The sequence below is a fragment of the Pinus tabuliformis genome, chromosome Q (genome assembly GCF_031772625.1).
Source record: "Pinus tabuliformis cultivar Carrire ecotype Pingquan chromosome Q, CPIR1, whole genome shotgun sequence".
Taxonomy (NCBI): Eukaryota; Viridiplantae; Streptophyta; class Pinopsida; order Pinales; family Pinaceae; genus Pinus; species Pinus tabuliformis.
Genome location: NC_142296.1, coordinates 713,265,506 through 713,285,150, shown reverse-complemented (window position 1 = coordinate 713,285,150; position 19,645 = coordinate 713,265,506).

Genomic DNA, 19,645 nt, shown 5'->3' with positions numbered 1-19,645 from the left:
ATCGAGCAAGGAACCAAGTGCAAGACAGAGGTTGGTCTCCTTATTCCCTTCTTATCTATTTCTCATAAAGGAAAACGAAAGTAGTTTTAGTTTGTTTGTTTCTAAGGTAGCTACCAACCTTAGTGGGACTAGCATCTCTGCATAGACACTAGTTTTCCCGATAACAAAATGGCGACTCCACTGGGGAGCGAATAGATTGTTTGTTTATCTACATTTGTTTGCTTTATAAACTTACAGACGGAGCCTGAAGTTAAGCCAGCTAGCCTTCGAACTGCATGTGCTATGCAAGTGCAAAGTAGATCAATGCTGCTTCAGTCTATCTCTGGGTTTTGTTTATGAGCTGAACAATTGATTTACAAGCTCTCTAATTGCCCTTGTGGTGGCTCTAGTAACCTCTTTAGATCTACCCCTGTGATTGATTTACTGATTACCACTTGCTCGGCCTAAATCCCTGAACGGAGCTGCAAAATATGACCCGGAACCCAGTTAAACTCTCGTCTATGGTCCAGCGCACTGTCTCTTCTGTGAATTCTACATGCATCACACTTCTCGAGTGTAGTAGGTGCGTTGCATCTCCAGTTCACTGTGTTACAGGTGCGCTGATCAGACAAGGCCTTTCCTGCTCCTAGATTTGGTTTCTGTGTTCACTCTTTTCAGCTCTATTCAAGAGTTTTGTTGTCTGTAGTCAGTACACCTCTGTTGAAACCCCCTTCCTTGCCATTATTCCGCCTCTATTGTGCAAAGGAATGTAAATGTTTCTATGTATTTTGAGCCATTTTCAGTTCTCTTTTACAAAGAAGTAGCATAATCGTATTGTCGTTTCTTGATTTGAAAGTGTCGTTTTTAGTCATAGAAGAGAATCTGATTGTTCTTGATAGTCGATTACACTGTTACTCTTGTATTTGATTTGAATTAGTAGTTTTTCAAGTGTCGAAAGCAAGTTTTCATTTCCAAATCGCAAAGTGTCGTCATTGTCCTCATTTTGTCTTGAAACAAAACCTGTTAGTAACGTCGCTTTGAAAAATAATTCAGATTTGCGCTTAGCTTTCTTTTTATCATTCAGACATTAAGAAGGCTGAAAACAAATACATGCACGTGCATTTTCATTTAGACTGTTTGTTGGTTTGATTTAGGACAGTGCATATAGTGTGTGCTCTTTGCTCTATGTTGAAAGAATGCCATCTCTCTTTCCTTAGTAGCTAGGATTTTCATTGCAAAAAGAAGATTAAACGACTATTTATCATCTTAGATTACATTTTAAGAATTGTACATCTACATCACGCGGTGAACCTGAAAGGAAAATTTCTTAAGCAAGATCAACTGTAAAATAAATTAAATGAATCTAAAAACACTTTGGAACCTAACGCACAACATCTAGAAGTCTAGGCTAGAGACATATTCCGGCGTCGTAAAGCCTGGTAACTATTGTTCTCATTGTTGGTTGGGTGATTCCTCCACCTTGAGACGATAAGTGCCAGTACGGACTTGTGCTCCCACGTATCGTCGAGTATATATTGGGAGACCACAATAGGCTTTATCCTTTATCCATAGGAAGCCGTGTCTGTCGCCCTATCGATCACAATGCACTGAACACAACATTCAGGAAGATTGACTGCCATACAATAAAAAGTATTCTACAGTTTTGCGATTGGTTTTGTAATCCCTCTGTCTAGATTTCCAGAGCAGTCACTTTCGTTCCTTTTCAGACTCCTTAAAGGAAAAGGTCCATCTGAGCACTTGTCACTTCAAGCTCATTAAAAATCAAAGGCGACTAGAGTCATCTTTTGTTTTTTCTCGACTCTTAAAAATTAAAAAAAAAAGTTGCGTCAAAGCGTCTAAACTTTATTTTAAACAAAATAAATATCACCTTTCCTACATTGGTCTTAGGTTGAGAAAAATGGAGTCCACCAACCAAGGAATTCCCCTTGGAGGAAATCCTAGTCCCTTCTCCTCTTGGGGAGATGTTGGTGCGCCCCATATGGCCACATTGTCGCTTCCAGGATTGACAATCAGCTTTCCCGTATGGCTCTTCTCAACTTTTGACGTTCAAAACCCCGTGATTCCTGAACAATCGAGTCAGCAACTAAACGATACCAAAGTTACCCCCCAACCCTCTACTTCATCCAATTCTTCATCTCCTCCTTCCTCTTCGCTTGATGAAGCTGGTAAAGCCAAAAATCAAGTAACCGAGAAGAAGAAGGAGAAGAAGAAGAAAGAGAAGAAGAAGAAGGAGCCAAAGGCAAAAAGGGGCAACCAAGCATCGTCTAGCGAAAATCCACACACTGCACCATCCAGGCCTAAATCGCCATGTGTCATTTGCAAAGGAGACCACTATCATCGAGATTGTCCTTGCATCCCTCAGATCTTAAGGGACTGGTCTCCTCATTTGCACAATCTGGTGTCTTCAACCTCTGATGATCATGTTGAAAATACACCGTTGACTAGTGAAAGTGAAGCCCCTGGACAAGAAAGAAAATGTAAATTTCCTTGTAAATTGTGTGAAGGCAATCACGCCATCCACCATTGTCCCTTCTTAGAAGAGGCTAAAAGAGTTTTGGACAGCCGTCCGGTTTCACCGTTACGACTTCCTCCGGGATATAAGAAACTCTTGCCGAGTCCGTCACTAGTTGAAAATCTAGCTGACACGCCCTTGTGGTCGGCCGAAGCGTCTATCATTGAAGATAAACCATCTGAATCCACACCAGACGAAAGTCAAAAGGTCGAGGTGGCAGTTGACCCGATCTTGCCTTCAGAGGATCCATCTTCAGATGATACAGTCATCGAAGAGAACAAGGATGACACCGTCCAAATTCTTTTCGTAAGCACAGACTCCGATGAACATGGGGGCAATCTACCCGTTCCTTTACCGCAGGAAGGAAGTTCATCATAGTCATACCCGGCCGTCTATTCGATCCCACCTCCAAGCAACCTAGTTGTTTCCTTCGATTGGAATCTACTAGGCAGACCTCGCTTACCGGCTAGTGTACCATTTTGAATCATCGCTCAAATATATAGAATAGTCATGGCCAGTACCATCATAGATGAAGGGGCTTCTGTGAGTATCCTTTCCTCAACTGCTTGGAAAGCGCTTGGTTCGCCATCGCTTTTGCCTGAGATGAGAAATCTAACAGGCTTTGACAAAGGAACCAGCCGACCGTTAGGGATCCTTCCCAATGTGCTGATAACTTTGAGAAGGAAAACCGTTCACATGAACGTAATGGTAGTCCAAGGACCCCTGGATTATAATCTACTCCTTGGAAGAGACTATATTTATTGAATGGGAGCCATTGTCTCCTCACTCTTTAGAGTAATGTGTTTTCCACACGAAGGAAGAGTGGTCAAGCTCGTTGACCAGCTTTTCATTCCCCGGTTCACACATAGAAAATAGTCATATACCAACCCTGAATGGTCTTTTCACGCAAGGAATGTCTCATCAATCCCCGGTCCGTCCTCCTGATGAGCGCGAGTGATTCAGAGGATATGACTGAAACCCAGGGGGCATGCACCCTAGCCTATTTCGACAGGAAAACCTTGGGTATAGGGTGGGTTTCCATGGAGAGTATATGATTGGCTTGACACACCCGTCCATTTTGGAAAATGGGATTAGACCGGAATAAGATACCTCTGTTAAGGTTGGCCTTTCCCGATAAAACAAATGTTTTGTCTGCAAATTGAGGGGTAACCTGAAAAAGGTAGGCCTTTCCCGATAAAACAAATGTTTTGTCTGCAAATTGAGGGGTAACCTGGAAACTCTACTTCGCTATACCTGGGGGCATGCAAACCTTTTGGCGTGCAAGCGAAGAGCGACCATTTATTTTTTAAATTTATAGGTCCTCTAACCCTTTAAAATCGTAGGATTGGTCGTTTCCTAACTTGCATAAAGAAAGGATGCGGGACAAAGCTTTGAAATAATGTCGTTTTTATATATGAGACATCCTTATTATACGACTGGATTAATCGAGTAGTTTTAACACGGAATTCAAGGTCGTTAAAAAATAAACATAAGCAATGAGCAAATGTTCCCCCAGAGTTTAAGCTCATTAAAAAATGAACCATTCTCCGGTAAATAACCATTGTGAATATATTACCATCAGCCTTTGAAGCCTTGGTCGTGTTCTCATCATCACCTCCACTTTGTTTTGGCCGATCATTCACCTCCATTTGATTGTTTACCCTTTTGAGGAACATATGCGAAGAGTGATCCTATTAGCCTTCCTTGTGACACTGCCGTGATTGGAAAATTCCAAACCTTACCTGGAATTAGCTGCTACCCGAATTTATCACTCGTTCCTCAAAAAACGAGTCTCCTTTAAGCTCTTTTCAACTGACTTGTAAAATATGAAAAGATTGTCGAGCCATTGGCCTCTCCAGCTCGTTAAAGGGACCAGAAGTGTTATCCCTCCTTTAGATTTTAATCTTTTTGGACTTGAGGGATTATTACACAAAAAGATCGAGCGCTTGTTTTGTTCGGCTCGTTAAAAGTACCGAAAATTCATCCCTTTTGTATTGTTTTATACTTTTTCAGACTCAAGGGATTATATGACGAAAAAGGATCATTAGATTTTTCTTTACGTCCCTTTTTTAGACTCTCTAAAATTGAAAAGGACCGAGTTATCCTTGTCGTTAAACTCGTTAAAACCGAATAGCAACAAACTTGTCCATAACAGACAAGAACGAGTTTCACTATCGCTAGGCTCGTTAAAACATAGCGATGGGTTTGCCCGAAGGGCAAATTATAGAACAAGCATATGTTATCCTCCTCAAGCTTGAAAAAAATAAAGAGGTATTGGTCAGCAATGACTGGGGAAAAATTGGGAAGAAAACTTGAAAAAACTTTATTGGTAGCAAGTCGCTCTTGAACATGACACTTTCACTCCGCATCCGAGTCAGGTTGGGTTGTTCCATTCACTGGTCACATCACCATGGTTCCGTCACACCATCCATATTTGGGGATAATGCTACCGATCGATCATGTCAGTGTCGCCGATATGTTCAACAGAAGTCGCTCAAAGAATTCACCTGTGTCTCACCCACTACAATACATTCACGCTCCATCCTTTCATGACCGCCACCCTGAACCTTATATCACCAAATCATTTTCACCTCCATTAAAATAATTTGCTCCGTTCCGTGTCATTGATGTGGGATTCACTAAGGCCCTCCTATGATGGATCGCTTCTTGTCGACATCAACTCATTATCCAAGAATTTGATCTAGGAACAACCCTTTCAGTACTTTGAAGCTTGCATGCCTTAATGGAAAGTTTCTCACTTCCGGTGACAGGTTTACATCAATGGCCTTCGACCGAAAGATTTCGCGTGGTGTTCGACGCCAAGTCTCTTATTCACACCACGTGAATTGTACGACAGTACCTTGAGGTTCATCATCATTATTGGTGATTCCTCTCACGCATGTTAACAACTTACATCATTGGCTGATAATCAGGCGATGTCTTTCCATGTTCGACTCCAGAACATCTCTCACATGGATCGACTTGTACTTTGAGTGAAGATCGAACGAGATTGAAGACCCTGGATCTAGTTTCATCCATCCGGGCTGCGATATATATTCAGAAAAATAAAGACATCAAATGTACATCATTACTACACAGATAATCATCCAACCTAAGGGATGATGGCTCTACCAGAATCATCAGTCTACACTCAGACGATTGTTTGTCTTATGTACATTTAAATGAATTTATAAAGCTGAGCATGGGAATGCCCGCCTCAGCTAGATCATGAAAATGTTATGAAGATAATGTATTGTATTGTATCTTATTACAAGTCACCTTCCATCTTGAAAAAACTTCAGATCCTCATGATAAAGCATTTCACCCGACATCAACAAATTAACGACCTCATGCTTTAGGGGGCAACTGTTATAGACATTTTTGGGCACTGCAACCCCAATCATAAATGTCCATAAAACAAGGGCTCTTAAGTCCCTAAAAGTGTTGTTCCAACCTCTAAAAGAACAAGGTCAACTGATTACATCTTCTCCCAGAAGTTCTCCATGAAAAACTGCTCAGAACTGGTCAAAACTGGACCATCTCACCTGCTCCATGGTCAAAGTGCGCTGCATCCCACCTAAATACACATGGGAGGTGCGAAGCATACTGGAAAGCCCTTTTATGGGGTGAAATGGGCGAGAGTGGACAAATGGCAGGGTCAATCTGCATGATGGAGGATCATGGAATCTTCTAGAAACTTCTCCTGTGACACTTGCCTCTCTGCATTCGCCCAGGGATGAGTAAGAGATCATCAATCTCCAAGTGGAATCAAGAACTATCAAAGAGAGGACACTAATCAACTCTCAAAATCTGACTCACCCCCCTTTCAAACATCTATGTATGGATCCCTCATCCCAGAGATCCAGAGGCTGGAATTTTGTATCTTGTAAGGAAGTGCTGCTGGTTTCTTGGTGCAATATCATAGTGTTGGGTGATATAAGCTTTTCATGAGGTGAAGAAGGGCTTTCTTGCTGAGAGGATGATGTTGGGTCAGAACAATTGGTTGTAATCCTCTTTGCTATTTTTTGATTATCAATAAAGCTATTCAAGTTTTCCTCCACATTCTTGTATGATTGATGTTATGTGCATTTGTGTGGTCAATATATATCTGGTCCTATATTGTTTATGATAATAGATCTATGTTCTTGGATAGTGTTATGCTGCTTTAATTCTATAGGTGCTCTCTGAAGCTGGCTAGACAAGGAAGCGAGTAGCAAAGATCTATCAGAAGGGAGAGAAATCGAGCAAGGAACCAAGCGCAAGATAAAGGTTGGTCTCCTTATTCCCCTCTTATCTATTTCTCATAAAGGAAAACGAAAGTAGTTTTAGTTTGTTTGTTTCTAAGGTAGCTACCAGCCTTAGTGGGATTAGCAGCTCTGCATAGACACTAGTTTTCCCGATAACACCATGCCTCAAGACTATCAAAGCAAAATCACCTATTTTGACGGTACTGGTACTTACACAGCTCAATAACATACCAAGAAAATGACTGACTATTTTGAAAACTATGAGATTGATGATGATGATGTCAGAATGAAAGTATTTGTTCAAAGTTTAACTGGAGATGTTAGAACTTGGTTTAGAGCCCTCCTTGCAATCAGTATCAATGATCCACAAGCTCTTTATCAGACCTTCTTGAACAGATGGGAAAATAAGAAAGATCCTCTGCACATTTTATCAGAATATGAGAACCTAAGAAGAGGCACACAAGAAACTGTCCAAGATTACTGTACCAGATTCAATAATATCTACAATGTTATTCCTCAAAATCTCATACCTCCTCCAGATTTGGTCTTGATTAAATTCCCTGATGCATTTGATTCTGATATAGCATACCAACTTAGGGAAAGAGCTCCTAGAAACTTAGAAGAAATGCAGAGCATAGCTGTCAGTGTTGAGGCCAACCTGATATCTAAATGGCCTAGAGCCAGAGATGAAAGAAGGATACCTTACAAAGAAGAACCTTCTGCCTTTGAACATAAACTAGATGCTATTATAAAAGGAATGGACAGACTTGGTGATAGAGTGGAAACAATCGAGAGAAAATCCCCTTGGGATGGTCAACCAAATAACACTGCAGAAATCAAATTTCAGGAAAAACCAAATCCTATCACTGGAAATACAGGGCCTAACCAAAACATTAGGCCCCCATTTCAAGAGAATTATGTTGAAGCCTCAACATATGATGAACCGACAGAAGACACTAAATCAATTTGATGGGACTCAACAATGAACAACAAGTTTTCTTGACCCATGAAGATCAAGAAGCTCACACTGTGAAACAATTCCAAACTCAGTCAGGTGAATCATTTGACTTTAGGGAAGGATGTGATACAACCACTTATGAAGTCCAAAAACAATACAATCCGAGGAGCAGAAGAATAGATGTCCCTGAAATCAGCAAACAAAAAGATATCAAGCAACCTAACAAAGGTAAGATCAATAACACCCCTGTACATATTCTTTCTAAAACAGATCCTAGTCCCAATAATCCAATTGTTGAAGATATATCAGACAGTCAAATACCTAACAAACAACCTTCCACTGATATTCCTGCTAAAGAAGAACAGTGTCTAGAACATGATTTGGAAAACAGTTCAACACATAATCCCACGCCTGAAGAAGAGAAAAACGCAGAAAATTCAGTTGTTCGAAATACAAAGACTCAGACCGAGAAACCTTTCAATCTTGATACAGAAGTAGGCAAACTAAAAGTAGTTGTTCCATTTTTTGAAAATGCAACAAGATGATGGAGCTTAGTGGAAAGGAGTCGCCTTCACTAAGTGGGCCCACAGGCTATTTTTGGCGCAAAGTCTATTTTTAGACTATGCCTATTTTTAGACATATGGATCATGGTCTATAAGTTGCAAGATGTTATTTGTGGATGATTGGTCATGTTGGTAAAAATAGATGGACTTCTATTTTTAGACATATGGGCGGAGTCTATTTTTAGACTGCCAGGCTAAAAAATAGAACAATTGAATATTATTAGCTCTTAATAATATTTGGACTATAAACATTATCTTATCCTCTTGGAGCACTTCAGTTCGAGCTACGGATGTGGCACATGTAGCTATCAGAAGGAAATACACTTTTCTTATGGGTCAGTTGAGCTATTGCATGATGGACTTCAGTTAGAACTGAAGTGGTTGAGTTTGGTGGAGTTGATTGAGGAGTTGTGTTCAGTTTGATGATCTAGGTGTGGTGAGGGCACACACCTCTTTAATGACCTAGATATGCCATAGTTCAGATACCAAGTGGAGGGTCAGCTTACCTTCCAACAAGTATTAGATCCGAAGGACCATAAGTGGTGAAGAGTGAACAACGTTGGAATGCTAAGATGTGTATCAAATAGATATAACATGAAAATTCCATGAAACAAAAAGGAGTACCTAGTGGGTCTAAAACCTTAGTTGACATGGTAGTTCCACATGGATCTGACAGGGGCTGTGTGGAAGCCACATATAGATCCAACAATTATGTGGACCCCCATTAGGTTGATGTATTAGTGACACATGGGCCACAAGTGTATGCCACGTGGTGTTCCGGTGATGTGGACCCTACATTGTCTTGATGAGGTAGTGGCACATGGGACAGATAATGACCATGTGGGTGCCACATGGTAGCTCAATGCTAATGTGGCTTTATATGGTTGAATAAAATTCAACTAAGCATAAATTTCAATTCAGGAGTCGAAATGAGATAAAATTTTTATCATTGGAAAGCTATTAACGATATGAACACGATGGTGGTATTTGTTTTGAGTTTTTACGACATTGGAAAAATAGGACTTTTGTAACCCCATCTTCCTTACAAACCTTGTAGACTGGGTCAGATAAATAGGTAACACCTCCCATAGCCTAAGATAACTCAAGAGGGTGGGAGGGAGTGTTACAAAATACATGTTTAAATGAAATATGAGTTAAATAATATTCCTATGCATGTACTTGCTACATCCAAGCTTATAAACAATTATTTGGAAGTTTACTTATCTTTAATCAAGTTGAATAATGTACATGTGCATCCATAATAATGAGTAACTTAGAAATATTAATGTTTAGATAATACATATGAAATACTTGATGTTTATAAATCTTAAGACAATTTGTAGCTAATTTTTATTTTATTAATTTTTTTTATCTTATTATTGATGTTGATTCACTCCAAATATCTATTTGGTTGTAATGTTTGTCATTATAATAACATACATTGACTACTTAAAGCCCTATGCTGCATGTAGTATTTATATTAACAAGTTAGAGGATTGTCTAGAGTGAGTTGGTTATTGATGATGGAAAAAAATGGCCATGCCAACATTTGAGAAATCACCTTGTTAGGACCCCAATTAGACCCTTATCCATTTGGGATAGTGATTTTGATCGGTATGTGGGCCTGGTTGCCACCTAAAAGATTTGCTCCAAAAATGGAGATTGTCTAATATGATTTCCTAATTCTAAATGCAATCTAAGATAACATGCAAGTAGCAAAAATAAATATAATCTATCTCGATTAAGAGAATGAAGATCCCCACTCTCAACCAAGAGCAAGACTAAAAGAGAATGAATCAGAATTGAACTAAGGTTACAATGAGCTAGCAAATCATAGAAGCAGTTCGTACGATTTGCAAAAAAAAAGGAAAATGTGCATACTTGGTAATCTAATAAACAATTATCAGAGCCTCACAAGCACATACTTAGATTCAAATACTAATAAATGAATTCAAGATTAGATATGAAATTCTATCATAGACAATTCACTTGACACAAAAACAAGCATACAATTAGGTTGCTAAACAAATATCAACCAACACATCCAAGCCTACTTGAATTCGTGATTCAATTATAATTTCAATCCAAACCACCATGAAAAGACAACTTTCCACTAGTTTAAACAATCATAAATTGACATAGAATTAATAACATGCTAAAATCATACAATAAACACTTATTTGGTATAATATTGAATCAAAATTAAATACAAACAAAGGCCATCATTCAACCATGAACTTAGATAATAGCGTATAAAATTTGAAGGCCTGGTCATGATCTTTTAGAGTACAAAAGATTTAAGGTTCATGATAGCATGGAATTCTTCAAGCTATAACGTATCTTCTTTGATCTAGTCCAACAAGTAGCCATTTTCCTCCAAGAAACCCCTCTACAACAATGAAAGTCCTTCCTTTTAGAAAATTGGAACCCCCTCTTCCTCTACATACCTCGTATTTATAATCATACAAATAAAATTTAGCAATAGAAATCTATTTCATGAGAGCTTCATGAAGATTTGTTTTCTAATTTTTTGAGAGCTAAATGATCCACTTTCTTTTCTAAAACTCCAATCTAGAAATTTTCAAACTCCAACTAGTAACTTCACTCCAAAACCACTTGAAGAAGGTATCAGAGAAAGAAACCTGGGACTGACCAGCATGTCGGGCCATGAGGTCGACCCATCTCTACATCCGTGGCTCAGTCGGTGGAGGTAAACTAAGTGAAATGTACTGCGGCTGCATCAGTGGGATCTTTTCCAAGGCGAAAGCGGTCAAAATAGAACCATAGCCGAAATTCTTGGATTTTCCACTTTTTCCCTTAGTCAGTTGCTATTTCATCACAGGGAGTACTACGTCACACCAGTTGAACACCTTTGGTTCAAGGCATTCCAAGGCATACTGCATATAGGACCTGTTAGCCACGTGAAGAGCCGCACTACCAGCCAGTCTAGCAAAAGTGAACAGAATGGTCCTCAAGGACCGGTCAGTGACATCTCGGATGTTGATCTTGCCGTCCCTACTCGGCTAAGATCCCTCTCTACAATACCGGCGAATATAATCTCTCACGGATTCGCCCCCACGGGCGGAACCTGATAATGAAAGAGGGGCACCACGCCTCGATAAACCGGTCAAAAAATAGATGTCCACAATAGTCAAGGGGATGGATTTTCCTCTGATCTGAAACACCTGGTTGGTGGGATCCCATGCATTGAGAAGATATTGCAACAAGTTGATTTGTTGCCTCATGCCAGAGATGCGGAAAAACTTGAGCAGGCCACAGTTCTGCAATGCAGTTACTGTACCCGGATCATGTAAAGCAACCATGTCCTCTTCTTCATGCTCACGTTCTCGCCATGTAACAACCATTTTTCTCCGATGAATCTCTGCAAAAAAAAAGGAAAAAATTCCATGAGAAAACAGTGCAAAATTTTCCCTTCTCGCGCCCATCGCACCCCAGCAGTGTACTAGGTGAGATGCATACTGACTGGCCAACGACCAGGCCAGTATGCATCGCACCTTTCGATATAGGAAGGGTGCGATGGAGCCAGGGCGAATTTTTCAAACCTCGGGGGCTCAGAAAAACATGGAAACATGCTCAGAATTCAAAAAGGAAAGAATGCAACTGAAGAGCTCAGGTTTAGCTCCTACCTGGTCCAGACGGCGCCAAGAATCGTTCGCAGAATCTCCCAGAATTAGCTAGTGAAAATCAAGGGGGAAAAGCTCCTCCAGAGCTCCAACAAACCAAAGTTCAAATGAAATGGTAAAATGAGGGGTAAAAACCACTTTTAAATTACTTTTTACGTAATTAGAGTGAAGTATTAGTGTTTTAACTCATTTTTCAAGCATGTATTGTTCATTTCTAATCGGTTTGATGAAGCAATTGAACAGGCAGTACAACTGTTGAAGGAACAAAGTGGTTAACGGTGGAATCAAATAATCAATGACCATTATCACGAGCAATTTTTATGTGGATTTCAAGCTCGTTAAAAATTAAACCTAAGCAATGAGCAAATGTTTTCCCCAAAGTTTAAGCTCATTAAAAAAAGGACCAATTTCCGGTAAATAACCATTGTGAATGCATTATCATCAGCTTTTGAGCATTGGTCGTGTTCTCATCATCACCTCCACTCTGTTTTAGCCGATCATTCACCTCCATTTGATTGTTTACCCCTTTTGAGGAACAACTACAAAGAGTGGTCCTGTTAGCCATCCTTGTGACACTGCCGTGATTGGAAAATTCCAAACCTTACCTGGAATCAGCTGCTACCCAAAATTATCACTCATTCCTCAAAAAATGAATCTCATTTAAGCTCTTTTCACCTGACTCATAAAATATGAAAAGATTGTCGAGTGATTGGACTCTCCAGCTCGTTAAAGTGACCGGAAGTGCTATCCCTCCTATAGGTTTTAATATTTTTGGACCTGAGGGATTATTACACAAAAAGATCGAGCGCTTGTTTTGTTCGGCTCATTAAAATTATCGAAAATTCATCCTTTTCGTATTATTTTATACTTTTTCAGACTTAAGGGATTATATGACAAAAAAGGATTATGGGATTTTCCTTTACGTCCCTTTTAAACTCTCTAAAATTGAAAAGGATTGAGTTGTCTTTGTCGCTAAACTCGTTAAAACCAATAGCGAAAAACTTGTCCATACAGACAAGAATGAGTTTCACTGTCGCTAGGCTCGTTAAAATATAGCGACGGTTTTGCCCGAAGGGAAAATTATAGAACAAGCATATGTTATCCTCCTCAAGCTTGATAAAAATAAAGAGGTACTGGTCAGCAATGACTGGGGAAAAATTGGGAAGAGAACTTGAAGAAACTTTATTGGTAGCAAGGTCACTCTTGAACATGACACTTTCACTCCACGTCCGAGTTGGGTTGGTTTATTCCTTTCACCGGTCATATCACCATTGGTCCATCGCACCATCCATATTTTGGGTTAACGCTACCAATCCATGTCAGTGGCGCCGGTATGTTCAAGAGAAGTCGCTCAGAGAATTCACCTGTGTCTCATCCGCTGCAATACATTCACACTCCATTCTTTCATGACCGCCAACCTGAACCCTGTATCATCAGATCATTTTCACCTCCAAAATCATTTACTCCATTCCGTGTCGTAGATGTGGGATTCATTAAGGCCCTCCTACGATGAGTCGCTTCTTGTTGACATCAGCTCATTATCCAAGAAGTCGACTTAGGAACAACCCTTTCAATACTTTGAAGCTTGCATGCCTCAATGGCAAGTTTCTCACTTCCGACGACAGGTTTACATCAATGGCCTTCGACCGAAAGATTTTGCGTGGTGTTCGACGCCAAGTCCCTTTCTCACACCACGCGAATTGTACTGTAGTACCTTAAGGGTCATCATCATTATTGGTGATTCCTCTCATGCCTGTTAACAGCTTACATCATTGGCTGGTAATCAGGCGATATCTTTCCATGTTCGACTCCAGAACATCTTTCACATGGATCGACTTGTACTCCGAGTAAATATTGGACGAGTTTGAAGACCCCGTATCTAGTTTCATCCATCCGGGCTGCGATATATTCAGGAAAATAAAGACATCAAATGTACACCATTGCTGCACAGATGATCATCTGAATCAAAGGATGATGGCTCTATCAGAATCATCAGTCTACCACACAGACGGTTGTCTGTCTTATGTACATGAAAATGAATTTATAAAGCTGAGCATGGGAATGCCCGCCTCAGCTAGATCATGTAAAATATTATGAAGATAACATATTGTATTGTATCTTATTATAGGTCGCCTTCCAGCTCGAAAAAACTTCGGATCCTCATGATAAAGCATTTCACCCAACATCAAAAGATTAACGACCTCATGCTTTAGGGGGAAACTGTTATAGACATTTTTGGGCACTGCAACCCCAATCATACATGTCCATAAACCAAGGGCTCCTAAGTCCCTAAAAGTGTTTCTTCACACCCTAAAGGAACAAGGTCAGCTGATTACATCATCTCCCAAAAGTTCTCCATAGAAAACTGCTCAGAACTGGTCAAAGCTGGACCATACAGACTGCCTGATGCAGAGGGTGTGATGCATACTAGAAAGACCTTCTGTAGGGTGTGATGGGCGAGAGTAGACAAGTGGCAGAGATAGTTTGTAAGGTGGATCGTCATGGAATCTTCCAGAAACTTCTCCTGTGACACTTGCCTCTCTGAATTCACCCAGGGATGAGTAAGAGATCATCAATCTCCAAGTGGAATCAAGAATTATCAAAGAGAAGACACTAATCAAAATCTGAGACGCTGACTCACCCCCCTGTAATCATCTATAAATGGATATCTCATCCCAGAGATACAAAGGCTAGAATTTTGTATCTTGTAAGGAAGTGTTGTTGGTTTCTTGGTGGAATATCATAGTGTTGGGTGATCTAAGCTTTTCATGAGGTAAAGAAGGGCTTTCATGCTGGGAGGATGACGTTGGGTCAGATCAATGGGTTGTAATCCTCTCTTCTAATCTTTATATCAATAAAGCTATTCAAGTTTTCCTCCACATTCTTGTATGTTTGATGATATATGCATTTGTGTGGTCAACATATATCTGGTCCTATATTGTTTATGATTGTAGATCTTTGTTCTTCGATAGTATTATGCTGCTTTGATTCCACAGGTACTCTTTGAAGCTGGGTAGACGAAGGAAAAGTGGCAAGGATCTGTCAGAAGGGAGAGGAACCAAGCGCAAGACTGAGGTTGGTGTCCTTTGTTCCCCTCTTATCTACTTCTCATAAAGGAAAACGAAAGTAGTTTTAGTTTGTTTGTTTCTAAGATAGCTACCAGTCTTAGTGGGACTAGCAGCTCCGAGTGGACACTAGATTTCCCGATAACACTTTCCTTGACCTACAACCTTTATTAGAAGACCATGAAGGAACAAAAATGACAAGGCACTAAGATAATAAACAAGGAGATATAAACTACTCATATTTTGAGAGAGCTTATCTTCCTCTTAATCTTGGACTTATTCACCAACCTTGTTCTCACATTAAACACCAAGGGTTAGATCCACCTCTAATAGTGTACATGATTAGATAGGGTTTTGTTCCCAGGGTTATTCTTGATCCAAGATATGTTAGGGTTCACAAACCCTAGTTGAAAAGTCTTCAAGACATTTCAACTTATAAATTGCAATATACAAACCCTAGAAATATCATTAGCGAGCTTTCTATATAGAATTCATTTCATTCCTAGTCTTTATATGCACGTAAAGATTTCAAATGCTAATATATCTACACAAACCCTTACTATGATGCATTACTAATTTAGAATCATTACTCTCAACATAGAACATTAAATGAACATAGTTTATACATATCTCTCTTAGCTTTACCATATCGTAACTCCTTGAGGATGCTTACATGATATGATTGCAATAAATTCAATTATGTCCATACACTTATGCAACCAAGTCATCACATTGATCTTAGTTTTTTTTGTCCTTCAAGCTAGTCCATAGAAATGAATTATGTCTGCAGGATGTCTTATCCATTTTCTGGTTACAAGATGTCATATTAGTTGTTGGCAATGTATTTCCTTCTTAGATGGGTCAACTCCAATGATGTAGTAGATATTTCCTTTATATATTGAATGGGAGGTAATATAGTTGCTACTCATTCTGGTCCCTTCCACTTTACCATGATCTTTTAATGAACTTAATGTTACATCTCATAATCTTAATGATATCCTACACATTCGTCACATAGTAATGTTCTTCAACGCAACTAAATGTTTTAGTCTTTAATCACTGTCTTTGGATCAAATATTGTCTCTCTAGAGTTTGGCCTAGATATTATATTTAGAGTACACAATAAAATTTCTTGAATTTTGGATGTCTATGCAAGAGTACTAATTTTGGACTTTCCTCAAGGTTCTAGAACTTGAAGCAAAAATATCCTTCTGACTTTCGCATAATAATTTGTTCAAGGTACCACAAAGATCTCAATACTTGTGTGTTTTTTTGTACGCTGTAGTGCCATAAAATATTTGAATGCCACCATACAAGTCACATATGTGTATGCTTCTTGTTTTTGCCATTGTAAATCATTGTCAATTGATGTAGATTGTTCACATGTCTAAGATATGAGATACTCTTTATTTCTTGCCTTCATTTGCCTAGAATATATTTAACCTTTTGTAAAGATGATTCTTAGTGCAAGAGCGAGCTGGTATGGAACGTTAAGAGGCTTCAAACTCCTTTGAGTGCCTTCCTCCATAAATCACAGAGGATAATGTAAACTATAGTGTTGTAGATGACTTGGATGAGTTTGTATAGTAGATGTAGTGGTTTGATCATCATTATGTATAGTGTCTCTCCACATAAAATTGTTGTCACTGTTATAGATGGCTCGAGTCATTTTAGAAAAATGTTTGGATGTTTTAGGTCAGATGTGAATCTTCACTGGGTACAAATTGGATCACCATAATGTACAAACGTTACCACTGTATCTTTCTATTTCAAACAAATAATGAAATGGACCTCCTTAGTTGGATGCTTTAAACTTTAGATCTACCTAAAGTAGCTTGGGCATGTAGTATGGATGAAGTGACCTTCAAGGGATTTAAGAATCTTCAATGATGTAATAACTTCAATTCTCTCTTTCTTTTGATGGAGAGATAACTACTGCAAGAGTATTTTCAAGCAAAATGCCAACAATTTGTGACCTTAAAAGTATCTTCCATTCACCTTAGCTCTGATACCATGTTGATTAGGGTTAATTTCTCTATCATGATAAATAATTGTGAATGTTGTTGGCTTCATATTAAATTTTAGTTCTCTTCTTCATCAATCAATTACTAAAATTCAAAACATGAAGATCACAAGAGACAAAGAACACAAATATATAGGCTCCAAACCAAGGCAAAAACCCCACAAGGGGGAAAACCCAAGAAAAAACTCTTCTTATACAATCTGATCAAAGTGAGATATCCAAGAACCAAGACCAAAACAAAGACTGCCACACATACGCAAGTTATCCCTCCTCCAAATCTTCTTCGTCAAGTCAAAGACAACAGAGTCAACACTAGTAAAATATATGAAATATGGTCACCTCCTGATATTCCAGCCTTGTACTTTAGACCCTCCTGAAATTTTGGGCCTGCAATTCCTCAGAAAAATTCACATGTGTGAGTAGATCTAGGGCAGAAAACTTCAAATTTCTATTTTCTTTTACTTTCCCTAAAATTCTTCTTCTTGCTTGCACAAAAATTGAATTGGTTGCAAAAATGTGGAGCACAATTGCCAATATATAGTTGTTCGACCATACGAAGAGACACAACTTATGGGTTGGCCGACTTGTCCATATGGAGGGCCGAATTGGTGTTGTGGTGACAAAATTGACACCTTTGATTCAACTATATATATATATATATAGTCCAAAATGGGACTTTAAATCATGAAATTTTTTCTTAATGACCCAATAAACCCTAGGAGCATGAAGAACATGCTTTGACTATAAAATAATAATAATAAATATTTTTCTTTTTATTTTTATTTTACATGAAATACATTTTGATACAAGTAAAATTAAGAACACTAAACTTAGTTACATTTTTCAAAACCTTATTGCCTTGAATCAATGCTTCTTGGCAATTGCCATTAACTCCAATTTTCAACTCTAGTTGTCGACCCATTCCATGCCTTTAAACGTATTCCCATAGTTCTTCAAGCTGGACCATTAGTTCTTCAATAGCTGCCGACTTATTCAATGCCTGCATAATTCACAAATGTGGCGCAAAGTCACATATGGCACACCTGCCAAATATGTAGAGGATTTATCAAATTTGTTGACCCATACATCTAGCTTCATATGTATGTAATGCTTTGTATATATCCCGAAATCCCTTTAAACACATTCCCATAGTGCATTTTCGTTGTTATTAGCCCGAAGACCCTCGGTCACTTAACACACAAAACCATTACAAAACCATGGCTTGAGCATGCCTTCTGTCATTTGATGGAACTATTAACTATTGATAAACTCTCCATCTCCTAGGTCCTAGGCCCATTATCCCGGAAAAACTCCAAGTGCACCTTTATTTTCCTCCGAGGTAAGCCTTTTGGGCTTACATGTTTTGGAGGGTCTGTCGGTTGTATGTATTAACCAATCAAAACCCCTATCGGGATGACTTGTATCTGCCACAACATCTCGGTGCTTAGTTAACCCAAAGCTCCCTAACTGCACTATTTTAAAACCTTCTACAGTCAAGCCTCTGGGATGATGTGTCCCGGTGGGACCATTGTTGCACTCATGGACTAATCACAATCCTTTCAAGATGAGTTGTAACTGCCCCACTAGCCCAATGCCTAGTCATCCTGGACGCCCCTGCCTGCTGCACTTTCTAGACCTTCCGAGGTATCTCTTCCTAGATGACGTCATGCTTACGTCAACAACCCCACATGGCACCTCCTGAGTGGTGACATGTTTCACCCATATTTTACCTCTTTGACCACCTAAAAACATTGAACCTACCTACCACATGTCCTTTGTACCGCATTTCCACAACATCTCTACTTATGTCATGATGATGTCATCTCAAGCCAATAAAATGCTACCACACGTCATCTAGGAAGAAGAGGGAAGGGGTCTTGAGCCTTAATTTTTCATTGAATTCCTTTATTAAATTTGAAGGTTCTTGGGCCATGTTACCACTCAAACTAGTAGGGATCCTAAAGGGGGATCCTAGAGGGACAATTGCTAGGTCAAGGGAAATAATGGAGTAATAGCCCACTATCACCTCAGCTAAAGCTCCCTACTCTTTAAGGACTTTCACCGATGGGAGGAGATGGGTATAATAAGGATCACAAAGAGGAATATATCAAAGATATGATGAGGGGTGATCCTAGAAGCCTATTCACAAGAGAGGCTCAATTTGGTGGCTTGCTTGCCTTGGAAGGAAAGATGGAAGGCTCTCAAGGAAGGGCTTAAGGAGAATTTCAAGGGATAGGTTTTGAGTATGTTTCTTTAATAAGGAGATCCCAAGGCCTTAAAATTCTTGTGGAAACTAGGGTTCCAGATGATATTTGAAGAATTAACTTTGATAATGTATGGGACCACAGAGAACCAAGTGGACCTGAGGTTAGGCCAAGGGAATAAGATTTAGAACCAATGATATGCTTGACCTAATTAGGGAGGAGAAAGGGATAAAAGAATGAATTTTCAATGAAAGGCAATGCAAGGATCCCAATGAGGCTACTAGCATAAGGGAAACCAAGGGCAAGAATTGGTCTTCAATCTAGGGCTTGTGATACCTCAAGATCCCACCATTGCAATCTCATGAAATTTGAAGGGTTTCTTGAGGACACACCAACGTAGGTGTGGACCAAAACTCGAATTATTTGGAT